This window comes from Urocitellus parryii, chromosome 3 (genome assembly GCF_045843805.1).
Source record: "Urocitellus parryii isolate mUroPar1 chromosome 3, mUroPar1.hap1, whole genome shotgun sequence".
NCBI lineage: Eukaryota > Metazoa > Chordata > Mammalia > Rodentia > Sciuridae > Urocitellus > Urocitellus parryii.
In genome coordinates, this window is record NC_135533.1 from 41,953,642 (window position 1) to 41,969,538 (window position 15,897).

The 15,897-nt window shown below is 39.1% G+C and overlaps 1 protein-coding gene across 1 annotated transcript in view; it reads left to right on the top strand.

The window, feature by feature from the left end:
* The window catches only part of Met (MET proto-oncogene, receptor tyrosine kinase), a 108,715-nt gene that overhangs the window by 12,125 nt on the left and 80,693 nt on the right, over positions 1-15,897 (top strand). The gene's annotated exons all lie outside the window — the stretch shown is intronic.

A 15,897-nucleotide genomic window follows, 5' to 3' on the forward strand; every position in this document is an offset into this window, starting at 1 on the left:
AATTGAAGACAAAAGTGTTCCATAACAAGTGATCCCCATGTGCTGACATCCAGAGTGTGAGAGCATGTGTCTTTCTTCAAGAACTGGAAGAGGGCAGGGTGACTAGTAAGGCAATGGTAAGAGGTAAGATTGGAGAGTCAGACAGAAGCTGAGTCATGCATGACTTTTCAGCTCTGCTCAGGAATTGGCCTTTTGTTTTGTAGAGAAAGACATATATTGTCAATTTAGAAAAGTATCTCTTGTACTTTGGGGAACAGATTATCAAGGCAAGAGTAGAGAAGGAAGACCACTTAAGTTGTTGACAGAAGTGACACTGCCTTGAATGATGAAAAGGGAAGAAAATGGACAGATCTCAAACACCTGGAATGGGAGTCATGGAAGATATCCTGGGAATTTGAGAAATGTGAAGCATTGCAGGAGTTGGCTTTTTGTCACTGTAGCCAAGATACCTAACATGAAGAACTTAAAGGAAAAGATTGATTTGGCTTATGGTTGTAGAAGATTCGGTCCATGGTTGATTATCACCATTACTCTGGGACAGAGGTGAGGCAGAACATCATGGCAGAAGGAGGTGGGAGAGGAAAGCTGATTAGTTCCTAACAGCCACTGGTAAGCAGAGAGAAAGAGAGAGAGAAAGGGCCTGAAGAGAAGACAAACCCTTTTTAGGTGTGACCCCAGTGGGTTTCCTCCAACTAGTTCTGCCTTCCAGTAGTTCATTCAGCCATCAGTGGATTAATCTACCTGGGAGGTCAGAGTTCTCATGATGCAATCACTTCGCCAAAACCCCAGCTCTGAACACATGAAACTTTGGAGGACATTCCAGATTCAAACCACAGCAGGCACTGAGGTAGGATATGATACAAGTGGAAGAGCAGGTTTCGCAATTGTAGACAGAGCTGTCACAAGGATATCCAGTGGCTCCTTCTTTGTCTCATCCTCTTCTTCTCAGTCTGATAGCTTTGGTGGCCCCAGAACTGAGTTTTCATCTTTCATTCTCCACACTCTTTTCTCTGGTGGTCTCATCCACACACAGGACTTTTCATCATCTATATGTTGACAGTTTTTTAATTTAAATCACTAGACCAGGTATTCTTCAGGACATGGAACCAGAAAGGTCCCCACTCCCTGGCAGCATCTCCACCTGGCTACTAAAACAGTATCTCAACAGTAAAGAAAATCAAACTGGTCTCAGCCCATCATACCCTTGGTTTTCTCAATGCCTACTCATTGCTTCATCCACCAGCTTCTCCATGCCAATAACTGGCAAAGTCATTCTTCCTGTTATGAAATCCAAAATCTTTGGAGTATTCTTGTTTCCTTCCCACTCCCCCAATGCCACTCCTTGTATCCAAGTCATCAGAAAATCCTATTAGCTCTGTCTTCAAAATATAATCAGAAGTCGGTCAGTTCTCATCAATCACCCCTCCCTTGTCTCAGGCCATGACCGCTGCTCACCTGGGCTGCCTCAGAAGTCTGCCAGCTGGCCTCATTATTTCCACACTGCCACCAGCAGTCTATCTCACACATGGCCAAGGTGATTTCATTCAAATAGTCTTTCCCTTCCTTAGTGCTCTGCATGGACTCCCCATTTTCCACAGTAAAAGCCTGAATCTCATAGTGGCTTATAGGGCCCTATACACTGATTCTTTGTCCTCTCTGATGTCACGTGTCAGTCACTATTAGGGTTTAGATATTAGGTGTCTCCCAAAAGCTCATGTGTGAGACAATGCAAGAAAGTTTAGAGGTGAACTGATTGGGTTATGAGAGCCTTAACCTAATCAGTGCATTAATCCCCTGGTAGTGATTAACTGGATGGTAACTGTAGGCAGGTAGGGTGTGGCTGGAGGAGGTGGATCAATAGGGGCGCACCCTTTGGGTTTATATTTTGTCTGTGGTCAAGGGAGCTATTTCTCCCTCCCTCTCTCTTCCTCTCTCCCTCCCATTTCCCTCCCACACTCCTCGATCTCCTTTCTGGTTCCATGTCCTGAGTTGCTTTCCTTTGCCACACTCTCTTGCCATGATGTTCTGCTATACCGTGGGCGCAGAGTAATGGAGTCAGTCATCTGTGGACTGAGGCCTCTGAAACTGTGAGCCCAAAGTAAACTTTTCATCCTCTAATTATTCTTGTCAGGTCTTTTGGTCACAGCAGTTAAAAAGCTGACTCAAACAGTCATCAGGTTCCAGGTTGACTGTTCTCCAAGCCTCAGACAAACCAGGCTTGCTCCCATTTTCTTGCCTCTTCCCAGAAATATCTTCTCATATCTCCGATGGCTGAATCCCTCCCTCCCTCAACACTTTTCTCAGAAGCCACCTTCCTAGTTTTAAACATTATAGACTGCTTCCCCTCTCCCTTCAGGCACTCCTGATTCCCCCACTCTACTTTCTTTCCCCCATAAAGTGTATCAACTTCTAATCCACTACTATGCAATTGACTTATTTTTAATTACTTGTTGTCTGGATCCCCCTGTTAGCAAGTATATTCCACAAGGAACAGAGGTGTGTTCGTTTTGTTTAGTGATGTTTCCCAAACACCTGGCACATAGTAAGGCCTCAATAAATACTTACTGAATGTAATCTTAAGTAGCTTTTAGAGAGGGGATCAAAAATGGCAGATTAGAGGAAGGGTGTACTTTCCGGGTGCTCTGTAGCTCATGAGTCAGGCTGCTGGTATACTGCTTCTCAATGAGGTAGGCGACAAGGAATTCACTACTGGACAGTCAGGGAATTATAGAGACACAGAAATTTGGGTGCTTTCAACAAGGGACAAGAAAGAGCATATTGGAAACTAGACTGGTGATAGAAGTGCTGCTGAAGAGATCTGTTTTACTCAGGCATTTTTTGCTGCTGTGACTAAAAGACCTGAAAGAACAATTTTAGAGGAGAAAAAGGTTATTTGGGGCTTACTGTTTCAGAGATCTCGGTCCATAGACAGCTGGCTCCATTCCTCAGGGCTTGAGGTGAGGAAGAAAATCATGGAGGAAGAGTATGACAGAGGAAAGCAGCTCACAAAAGAGAAATTCCACTCACCAGATACAAAATATATGTCCCAAGGACATACCCCTGGTGCCCACCTCCTCCAGCCACACGCTACCTGCCTTCAGTTGCCACTCAGTTAATCCCCATCAGGGGATTGTTGCATTGTCTCATATATGAGCTTTTGGGGAACACCTAATATCTAAACCATAACAAGATGGGTTTCTGGACGCAGATGTAATATGAACACACAGATCCAGACATATTCATTTTGCTGTCTGTCTCCATCCTCATGCCTGGACAGATGCAATAATCTCTGGAGTGTCTTCTGGCCTGTAGTTCCTTCCCACCTCAATCCATTTACATTGTTACCCAAAGGGATTTATATATGCTGATTTCTGTCTCCTGCTTAAAACCTTCCAGTAACTCCCCCCATAGATAAAATACACAGAGACACACACCCCCCTACCCCGCCCCCCCACAAACAGGATACATCTTTGATGTGGCCCTAGCCTAACCTTCCAGCTTCATCCACTGCCAACCCATCTCACACAGCCTCTATGTGAGTTTTAGCTCATAGGCACCCTTGCACATTGTCCCCCCATGTGCCTGTGTAAAGTTCTGCTCTGCTCAAAGGACCTATGCTGAGCCACTCCAATGCCCCTGCAGGGCTGAACTCAAGTCATATCTCCTTTCTGAAATTCTCCTCCTACCCCTTCTCTATCTGCACACTTAGCTCTTCTTCCCTGTGTGCTCCTACAGGAACATCCTCAGGGCACCCTGGGAGGGTGGTGAGCCGGAGATAGAGATTCACAGTCAATACCTAGATTTGTTGGAAAAGTTATTTTTTTCTTTTTTAATGACTTGCCCTTTCTTTGCCCTTCCTGTTTCTCTTTGAACCTCTCTTCCCAAGCACACATACACACAAACTGTCCTGTCCTGATTAATTTTCCCTTAAATTCATCAGTTGTGCCAGTCACAATGGCATACAAATATAATATCAGTGGCTTGGCAGACTGAGACAGGAGGATCACAAGTTCAGAGCCAGCCTCAGCAACTTAACAAAAACCCTAAGCAATTTAATGGTATCCTGTCTCGAAAAGGGGCAGAGGAGTGGGGCAGCTGGGGATATGGTTCAGTGGTTAAGTGCCCCTTGGTTCAATCCCTGGTACCAAATTAAAAAAAAATTGATCAGTTATTCCAAATAAAAAAATTGATCAGTTATTATAAATGCAGGGCTGAGCACAGTTGTTTTTAAGTTGTGCTAACCTTTTAGTTTATTGATTTTTTTAAAGAATTCAGAGTGTTCACTGAGTTCTAGAAATTGGATTCTGTACCTATTTTTCTGTATTGTCATATTTTCATGAGAATTGGTTTTCTTGGCCTTCTCTGTTTATTTAAAAGTATTTAAAATTTTGTAGAAAGTTCTTTTCCAACAATCTAGGTATTGACTGCTTCTTATTTTCTGATGACACATTGATCTCAACACAATGCTGTTGATATGCTTTTAAATTTTCTTCCAACATAATTGCATTATGTTCATCCAAGGAGTCCTCGCCTCAACAAACATGGCCAGATTTGTGAGTTCCTTCCATTCATATTTTTCTGACCTCTTAACAGTACTCTTCTACTTTGCTTGAAAATGAAAATGTCTTGTTGACAAAATTTACCTTCAAAAAGAGAGCCTAGTTCATTCCACTTTGACTTGATAGCATTGACTTTCAAAAAAAAAAAAATGTCCTTAGGTCCTTAGGCGTGAACAAAATAAAAATCAGAATTAAGCGAAAATGCCGGTGCAAGGTGCAAGGAGACACTCTGCCTGCCCATTGGACCACTCCAAGTTTCAAGGCTGGAGTCTGGCCTCTGGCCACCCTTATGCCTCTCCCCTTACTCTCTTCCCCAGAGGTTGGTTTCACTTTCTTTATATGACTGCCACCCTAAGAATGGGATCCACTCACTGCTGGCATCCCCCCATGGCCATTTGATTTCTGCTTTTGGTAAAGCCAGAGAAATTGATCAACCCCTTGCTGAGCACACCTCTCCATTTGGAATTGTAGCTTGCCTTCTGCGGAGCACAATGCAGCCCCCGAGCAGGGAATGTCTGATTCATTAGTGAGTAATGTGCCAGTTTCCTCTCCAACTTGTCTCCTTTAGTATTTCACATTCTGACTATTCAGTCAGGTTTATCTTCTTAAAGCCCTGCATTTGAATGCAATGAGAAAAGGTTACAAGATTATTTTAACTGGCATACATAGATGCATCTCAAGTGAGATATGTGGGTTTACACTATTTGTTGCTCCTGTAGTAACTGAACAAAGTCTGGTAGCACTTCTACCCAGTCCAAATTATAAAATTACATTCATCCATTAGGCTGAAAAACATGAAATAATACTTTCAATTACAAGCATTTTAGCACTTCCTTAAGAGTAGGGAGATTCAACCCTCACATTTACAAGGGCAACAAAACATTCATTTCTGACCTACAGTTTGTTAATGGGACAAATGCTTGTCCTGTCAATCAAGGCTCTGACAGTTCAATGAATTTTCTGAACAGTATTTTTTTATAATATGCACAATGGTAAAACAAATGTGCATTTATTCTTCTTTCCCAGAGTTGGGTACTTTCCACCATTCTTGAAAGGACAAAGATGTTTGTTAATAGATTATGAATTTATGAGTGATGATCTTGAGAACATAATGGCATCCTGTTCTTTTTATCTTGACTCTTATATCAGGGTTGAACAATGATCTCAATCATGTATCATAACTGGAAAATGCACAACTGGCGTTTTCTTATGTGAAGATTCAGTCGTTTTCAACTTTTAAAATGATTATTAGAAAAAAGAATGCAATACTGGATAAGAATCTGAATAAAAGTACTCTCTCTCTCTTCCAAAGACATATTTGTATAATAATCAAGAAATAGTGTTTTAGGCAGATTCTAGAAAATCTTAATCTTAACACATGGAAATTATTCTAGTGCCAAGCTTAACTTGTTTTCTTCTATAGCTGTTTATATGTGAATCTTATAATAAATAAAATGTCCAAATCTAGGAACACTTTTTATGTTTCAGAAATTTCATGCCATGTATAGGCTGGTTTCTACAGTAGAACTTTTGAGTTAAAGACTTTGCTAGACCTTTACATGATATTTGATACCACCTGTCAGGAACAGGTTACCCTGGTAATCACTTTTATAACAGCATGTTTTAGATATATAGCAGCAAAAACAAACAAAAAAAATGTATGTTGTTTGCAATACATATGTGCTACAGAAATCTTAAAAGTCTGTTCTACCTCAAAGATAAATAGGTTTCATTGGAATCTTTTTAATCTGAGTTCTGGTGGGAAAAAAATGATTATGCCCTTATTATTCTCTGATTGTGTACAAATAGAACTATCCTGTAAAATACCTTTAGGGTACTTACTTAAACTAAAAAATATATATATTCAGTGTTTCTCTGAAATTCAGATTTCAGATTTCCCGGGGCTTCTTGCATCTTTAATTACTGAATCTCAGTGGAGATAAGGGCTTACTCATTTAAAGAGGTAAAGTAATGGTTCCTACTTGCTTTCCTTTCTCAGTATGGGAGGCCCTTGCCGTGGCCTGTCTCATCTTGAAGGACAACTTAAGGATTTCGAGAGCTTGAAACAGGAAAACCACAAGATGGCCAAAGGGTGGGAAATACAGAGTGACGCTATTTCAACTGTGTATAGGAACAGGAAGGTGAAGAAGCAGTCAACAGGTGTATGGAGTGGTCTCACCCTGGGCATTGGTCCACTTCCTCATTTTTATTGAGGGCAGGTAAAAACTGGCTAAAACACAACTCAGGATACACAGAAGCTGTGTTTATCAACGCCAGAATGTGCTGCAGAAACGAAATGCCAGCGTCTCTCAAAATCTATCTCTAACATCTTGGCCAGCCCACAAAGTGTGGAAGAAAAAACTGACTCTCAGACTCAGAGGGTATGAAAATGGCAAGGTCCAGACTCACATCTCACCCTGAAGCCCCACTATCTCGTGAGCTCTTGGGAAGAATGTTATAAAAACATGTTATTAAGCTCAAATAAGCATCATATATTTTTAAAAAATATATGGATCATTTATTTTTATTTATTTATTTATTTTAATTTTTGGTGGACACAACATCTTTGTTTGTTTGTATGTGATGCTGAGGATCGAACCCGGGCCGCACGCATGCCAGGCGAGCGCACTACCGCTTGAGCCACATCCCCAGCCCATATATGGATCATTTAAATGTGGACATGTCAAAAGTCCTGAAGATTCCTTTGTGCCCTTGACTCACTGTTAAAAATCATTGTCAAAATACTATCTGGTTGCATTAGAAAGAAATTTTGAAACAGTGTATTGTTCTATCTTTCTAAAGTCAACTTAGGCTAACAGTGTTAAATCTTTAGGTGAAAGAATCAAACATTGAGCAAAACACATTTTAAGATTTGCTTTCTGAGCAACCCTGTTGTTACATTCACTTTTCTATTTAGGTTGCAGATTTAGATTATAGAGTTTATCCTACTGTCTCTAAATCAATGGACTATGCACCCTTTGTAGGCAGAAATTCTCAGTATAAACTAGTGCATGGCATGTAATGGGTGCTTACAAATATCTGATTAATATTGTGTGATATAATGTAATATGATTTCAGAAGTAATGAATGTTTATAAATACAGTACTTTAAATGTCATCAGAAATCTCCTATTGGAATCTTTTTTTCTATAACTTTGTTTTTATGGTCCCCACTTTTAAAGCTAATGGAAATAATATAAATGTAGAGAGAGAGCTAGAAATTTTCCTTAGAATTTCACTCTGGCAAATCTTCCTGGAGATTTAACCATGACTGTTTTTATGGCTTCAATTTCCTTATTATGGAGCCTCAGCCATTTTTCTTTTCCATCATCATAAATCTGTTTTATACACTTAAAAGCAGTATTGAAATATTTTCTTCTTTTTATATCTCGACTCTTCGCTTAGATACATTATTTTCATCTTGAGATTATGTTATATAAATATTGTAGAAGACTTTGAAATTATATAGTAGGAAAAGATCAGTATACCCCCTCAGAGATTTTAGCTGATAGATTCCCAAGAGCAAAATGAAATATTTAATTATTCAAGTAAGTAAAGAAACCACCTTTGTCCCAGTTACTTGAATATTTTACATTAAATTGCTTTTACACACTCAACCTTGTGTTTAAACTCTCAAGCTTGCGGTATTTTCTCCTAATATTGTTTGCTCAGAACTTTTTCAGAGGCAAGGAATAAAAGAATCATTGTGAAACTGTTGATAAAAAAAAAAGAAGAAGAAGAAAGAAGAAGAAATTTTACTGGCTGCCATTCGCTTGAGACATGGTTGGATATAGATGCTCAAACAATAGCATCAGGAGCCTGTCTCTCTCCGTGTCTGGCCCTCCTGCTGCTTGCATCAGTTTCACGCTCAGACAGACTTTCCCGAGTGGCAAAGACGGTCCAGACTCTCCAAGGTCACATCATCTTTTCTGTTTGTGATCTCTAATGGAGAGAGATCCTTTCCCAGCATCCATACTAAATCCCCAAAATTAAACCGATTGGCCTTGTTTTGGTCATGTGTTCACCCCTCGAAGAAGCATCAAGAGAATACAGCTCATTGAAAGGCAATCCTTGTTTACAGGCTTACCCTGTGGTTGGAAGTAGGCCATGTGATTGATTGACAGTACCATAGACAGGGAATGGAGGGTTTTCAAAAGAGATAGTGCTGGGCAGGTAAGAATAGATATTCACAAAAATACTGTGCCTTTTGAATAAAACTTTCCAGGAAATGTAAAGAATTAAAATAGTTTGAATAAACATCATATATTTTTAAAAAATTAGAAATACTGAGAAGACCTGGATTGCATGTTTAATACATTTTAGCTAATATTTTATCCTCTTTGAACCTCAGTTTTGTCATCTGAAAACATAGGTCTAATGCTCACGTTAAAATGATTAGAAGAGATTATGGAACTGACAGTGTCTTGTAAACTATAAAGTGCTTTCTACATAGTTTTATGTTTTCTAAAAAAAAAAATCAATTTCTAAAGAAAGTAGACTTACTTACATGAAAATTTAGAAAGTCTCCCTCTTAAAAAATTTATTTTATCATGCTGTGTTTTCTCCTGAGGTATCAGTATGAAAATATGGCATCTATTTTACACCATGTTTTCATGGGTGGTGAACATGATGATGAAAGTATCGATAGGCACAAGTAGCTCTCAGTAAAGTACTTAGTGTCTTAAATGCAGTTCAAGATTTCTGGAGAATGAACAGACCAATGTAAGCTAGTTTAATGAGAAAACTGCAAGTAGACAGATGGCAGATGGTTGAATGGCTGGTTTGAAGGTTAGGCTATGCTGAAATTCATAGCTTAAGGAACAGTCTTTGTAGAAGGAAATACTCCTAAATGCCAAAAGTTTAATGGCCAGGGTGCCATGGAGATGATCACTCCCAGGAAATGTTTTGTCAGTGAGATTATTTTAACTATCAACTGAAAAGAAATAAAGGAATGTTTTATGAGTGATTCAGTTTCACCTGATATGTGCACAACATTTTAAGAGAATGAATTAGTCAGTCTGTTTGAATCATCTTTACATGTTCCGTTTAGTAAAGAATTCAAAGTTGGTTAAATGGCTAGTACTATTTCAGAAGGAAAAAAAAAAAAAAGACAAACAGAAGCAGTAAAAAGACATTCTATATTGAAAGCCTGGTTCAGGCACATCACAGAAATAAGTGCATCAAGACAAAAATATATGAAGTGAATGTATTTCTGGAGTCATTGCCAATATAAATATTAAAATTGCTTGCACAGCCAGATCTGGCACATAAATGGGGAAGAGAAGGTGATATATGCCAAGCGGATGGCACTGGAATAACATGTAATTGTAGAAAAACAGTCTCAAAGATGAAAATTATTAGAGTTGGAAGATACTTTGGAGTTCATTAGTTGAACACAGAAATGCTAATACCTATTTCAAACTCATCATTTCAGGGGAGGAAAAGAGTCCTGATTTGTGGTGTTTGTCAATTTCCATGGTGTAGATGTTCCCACCATGGCTGATTTCAAGCTACCAAGATGATGTCACTAAAATATGATGGGTTACTCAGGCTTTCCTTGCTGTGACAAATACCTGAAAAAATCAACTTAAAGGAGAAAAGATTTATTTTGGCTCATGAGGCCTGTGGTTTCAGAGGTTTCAGTCCATAGTCAGCCAGCTCCATTACTTTGGGCAGAGCATAATGGTAGAAGGTCATGGCAGAGGCAAATGTTCACCTCAAGACAATCAGGAAGCAGAAAGAAAGAGAGAGGAAGGGACCTGGTACAAGAAATATCCTTCCAGGGAGTGCCCCAGTAACCTCCATCTCCATCTGTGTCCCACCACCTATAGTTTCCACCATCTCTCAGTAGTCCATTCAGCTATCAATGGATTAATCCACTGTTGAGTTCAGAGGACTCATGGTCTAATCACTTCCCAAAAGCCCCACATCAGAACCTTGCTGCAGTGGGGACTAAGCCTTCAATACATGAGACTTTGTGGGGCAGTCCAGATCCAAACCATAACATGTGAATTTCGAAGCGATACACAAAATAGTTGTTACAATCCACTTCAAGAAGCTTAAGCAGATGACTAGTTCAGCACCATAATTCTGAAAATCAGGTGATGCCAGAGAAATTGTGCTTTGGGTCATACAACTAATTAGCTTCACTGCTATACATATGTGTTCTCCAGTGCTCACCTCAAGATTGTGAATTCATTATGAGGAAAGGACTGTGATTGATTAGTTGGAAACCCCATCTAACTCCTTTAACTTGGTTAAGTTTCCTGCAGAGGCCTTCCCACACAGAATTTAAACTGTGGTGGGTTTGTCTGAGGTCTCACTGACAACTGGAAAGGAATTTATTCATCTTTGTTTCTTCAGCATTCTGCCCAGTGTTGGGCATATTATAGATGCTCAGCAGTGTTTATTGGGGGAATGAACAAACAGCAATACTTAGAGAACATTTGTTGGCCTACTGTGTGTTGGGCATTATTCTTCGTGGTTTCCATGTATGAACTCATTGAATCCACAGAATAACCCTCACAACAGGAGAGGAAGGTACCATAGTCACACCCATACGTCAGAAGAGAAAATAGAGGCTCAGAGTTACTTACCCAAGGCCATACAATGAGTGGATGGATTCAAACCCTGCTTCCTGGCTCTAGAGTCTGCACTTGATCCCTCAGCTATCACTCAGTGAACCATCAGAGTCATCAGAGTATCCAGCTCAACAACAGATAAAGTCTCCCTCCATCCCTTAGGAAGGACACATACATTTCCTAGAGATCTGGTCTGAGCAACACATACCTCTGTTAATAAGAATTGGCCTTAATTAACAGGATGGTTAAAAGAAACAGAGCATTTTAGGTGCCTAAGTTTTCTCATATCTGAAGTTTAAACAGAAACCCATATTTTAAATAAAAGTCCTATTGTTGATGATGGGCCCTAGTCCTACTTTTTTTTTTCTTTAACTAAGATAAGTAATTTTAACCTTTCTTTCCTTTCTCAGTATGAAAAATGGCATCCTTATTTGTTATGAGAGAACAGAAAGAAGGTGTAGGAGGACAGGGCAGTAACTCCAGTGTGTTTTCTGAAAGGTTTTTTCCTCAAAGGAATCCTTTCCTACTGGTTTTCTATGGCTTTGCCTTTTCACCAAGTGAGATAACTAGTACTTTTACCTGCATTCTAGCTAGTTGAGGTTTAGAGCAGAGAATGACTTACGTACCGAACTTAAGCTATGAATTTTATTTTTAAAACATAATTTAACATAATACCTTAGATTTTTTTTAAAGTTAATTTTGAAATCCTTCAAAAAGCCTAGAGGAGAAAGAAAAAAAGTCGTTCACATTCTGTCCTGTGTTAATGGCCAACAACTAACACGCAAATTGGTCATAATATTGTTTTTCTTCCTTTTGGCCGTAATGGTTCATTTGTTTTCTTTTATTAGTATTTTCTAGAGAAAATATAGTAAGAAATTATTTATTAGGTTAATGTTCCCAATTTTGAGAGATATACTGATATATACCATATTGAGAAGAACCTTTCATTTTTCACATAATATACACTAGACACTAGACTAAGAGAACAACTTGTTCCTAATCCTTCTTTTCTTTTCTTCTTTATGATGTTCCTCATTAGCATCAAAAAATTTCTAGTACCTTTCAAAACAATTATATATAAAAAATAGCATGTACAACTCCCTACATTTTTAAACATTTTATAATGGTCTAAGTACTTTCAGAGATGAAATCCCCCCCCCCTTTTTTTTAGTTGTAGATGGACACATACCTTTATTTTTTATGTGGTGCTGAGGATGGAACCCAGTGCTTCCCACATGCTAGGCAAGTGCTCCTCCATGCGCTACTACAGAAGTCCTGAAATCCCTCTTTGGTATTTAAAAGCAATTTTATGAGAATATTGGACCCTGGGGCTAGGAGTGGGTGAATGGCCTGAAGCCATAGAGCTGGAGGGAGAAGGGCCAAATCAGAGGCTAAGGACTTCTGACTTCTGCTCCAGTGTGCTTCCCTGAAAGCTCAGGAAGCTGCTTCAGTATTGAAGTATTTAAGAGGGTGGATGGATTCCTGTCAGATGGAATCCAATCCTGGATCTAATTGACTTCTGACAAGTGTGCTCACTCAGAAGAGGAGGATGAGAATACTTCTTTATTCCCCGGGTTTTTTGAAGAGTAAATCAGAGAGTTTAGCAGAATGCCTGGCACGTGGTAAACGCTCTGTGCATGTTATTGTTATTTTTTATTACATTCCAGTTCTTTACCTTACTGAAATTTCGCCTTACTCGCTGGTCCAACTGCAGTTTTCTAGCTTTGCTTGTTCTTCAGAACCTGAATCCTCAATAAGAATCCTTTGCTTGGAAGCTGAAGGACATTGTGTCCTTGATTGTGCATCTTTCATGAATGTGAAGTGGAAGTCACAAAGCATCATGTCTTATCTTAAAGAAGCCCATAGAACTATTCTTTTATTTATTTTTTACTGTCCACAGTTTGCATGCCCTGCTATAGTTACCCTAAACCTCTTCCTGCCCCCCAAAGTCACTAGTTCCTCCTTTGTGTTCATTGTTTTTAGGAAATGATCATGCACTGATTTATTTTTTCAATATTGAGGTCATAACTCTTGTTCCTCAATGTCCCTGTATTTTCACCTGACTACTCATCTTCTCCTGCTGTCTCAGAAACAGTAACCTCTCTTATGTTCTAGTGACCTTGGGAGGGCCCTCCTTTTCTCCTTTAGAATATTGCTCCAACAATTTTCTCTCTCATTTGTCTGGGGTCCCCAGTTCTCCAGACTCAACTACCTGCCACTTTCCTGCATGCCATATGCTCTCCACTGCCTCCGTGTCTTTGCACAAACTGCTGTGTGTACCAGAAATTTTCTCTATGAAAATTTCCTCCTTGAACACTCAGCTCTAGTATCATCTCCTATCTGGATTGTCGCTCTTCCTTTGCATTCCCATAACTGTTAAGTCATTGCTCCACCAATGTGAGCTTCATGGGGAAGGGCACCATGTCTTCACAGACACCAAAACAACATTAGTGGAAGAAAGGGAAGTCCTACAAATAAGCATATGTCTTTCCTACAATTTAAGAATAAACTCCGCTTGACCCTGTTAATGGTTTCTGCTTGTTCTTCCTTTGATAAACATTCTACTTCCTCATCACACATTCCCTTGCACACCACTATTAAATCCATTAAAAATACTCTTTTAAAATCAACAAAGAGCTTCCACGTGGACCACATTCTCCTTCCTGAGACCTTCACACGGCTTCTGTGACAGTGTACAATTTCGGCCTTCCATGTCTCCAAGACCTTAACCTTTCTTGATTTAATGACTCTTCTTTCACCTAGTTCCTCCATGAATATAGCCACTCTTGGTTTAACCATCACCTGTATGCAGACACTTGCAAAGTTTCTTTCTATTCCAACGAGAGTCCCAATTAGTCCACCAAGATTGATTTAGGATTGTTCGTTCCTTCTGGCTTTCATACCCACTTGCCACTGTCTCACCCAGAACAGATATTGTCCCCCCAGTCATGCCCCTTTCCCAGTAAGGACAGAATCCTTTTCATTTCCCACCTCTGGTCCTTGGCACACATGCTCTGTCTGGTTAAATTTTTTACTATTTATTTATTCCAGGCAGCTGCCTCCTGATGAATAATATAAAACATACTACTCATTCCTGTAGTAGAACATTGACTCATTTCCTACTAGCATATCAAATTCAATGTGTTTAAAATCCATATCTTAACCTAACATCCTATTGCTAACTACCCTAGTTCTGTAACTAGTTTCACTTTTGCCCAGATGACTGTCAATCATCTTTGCCTTTTCTTTTGTACTCTACCCAGTTAGGTGTCCAGTCTTATTTATTCAGATATGTCTCTCATTCATCTCTTCCTTCTATTCTTTGGGCCACCATCTTGGTCCAACCCTTATTATTTTATTATGCCTAATAATTGCCAGTCAACTGGTCTTGTCATTGCAAATTTTCCCCTACTCTAAACCCTTTGCCTCCAGATAAATCTTCCTAGAGTCAAACCTTGTTAGGACTCCCCAACTCAGATCCCTTTGGTAGCTTTTCATTACCCTTTAATGATAGCCCCTGATTCTTAGAAATTTAGTAGAATAAAAGTAACTTTAATTTTGGAGTCAAAAAGATGTGAATTCAGGTTCTGGCTACTACCCTTACCTGTTATATGACTTTGAACATATTGCTTAATTTTTGTTTGCTCACTTATTCAACATATATTTAACATCAGGTAGTGTTCCAGACTCTGTACCAGGTATTAGGGATATAGTAATAAGCCAAGTAGATGTTATCTTTGGTCTTCTGGACCTCATGATATAATTAACTTGTCCTTATTTCTCATAATCCTAATCCTATGTGCTGGTAGCTTTTTGTTTGTGCTATGTGGGGTATTATAATACCATGTAGTACAGTTATCAGCATGTGTATGTTACTGCTTAACTAATTTTTTAGGTTTACTGAAGGTCAGGGACCATGGTCCATTCCCTATAGTACAAGCACAGAGCTACACACATACTGTTGCTCAGTTAATTCTGTTGTGCTTTTAAAAACCCAAGATTAGTCTTTGGCATGGATATAGTGCCTAGTACTTATTTAGAGGTTCCCTTTGTCCTGTCAGAACGATGTTTTTTAAGAAAAGTAACAGCTATTTAGTTTCTTCTGTTCTAAGAGCTCTCCTTTCCAACGTACTGCCCTGTTTATAGCTATTACAAGTAGAACTCACATGCCTAGAACTTGTGCACCTAAGTCTTTAAAAACTGAGAAACTAACCCATTCATGCTTCCTGATAGAAATATTGTCCGTGTGCATACAATGGAATGTTAAAATAATGTTCTTTTTTACTAAATAGCTTTTTGACTCGGTAATGAACAATGTGCTGTTTTTCTCTGAGAAATAATTCTAAGACTTTAGTTCTGAAGATTATATTTTATTTTATACAATTTCAGCCCGCTGCTTTTATGTTCCCAGTAATCGTACATTAAGCATTTGTCCGTCTGAAACAATAGGTTAACTATAGCCAAATTTTAACCATACCTTTCCTCTGCACACAAAATCCTATAAACAGCATGTGATCATATTGCTTCTAGAATTTATGATTGTTTTCTTCCAAAAGGAAGCTAAATTTAGCCTAGTAATTCTACATGCTCCCAAGGAAACAATGCCTGCTGTGATTTCTAGAATAAATGAATCTGAACCACAGTTCCTTTACTTGACTACACAAGAAAGTTTAAATATCAACCTAGTCATTAGCCACAGATAGGAAACCACATTAAACAACCAGCAAGGGGTTAAGAAAGAAATATGCTGTGTTTCTT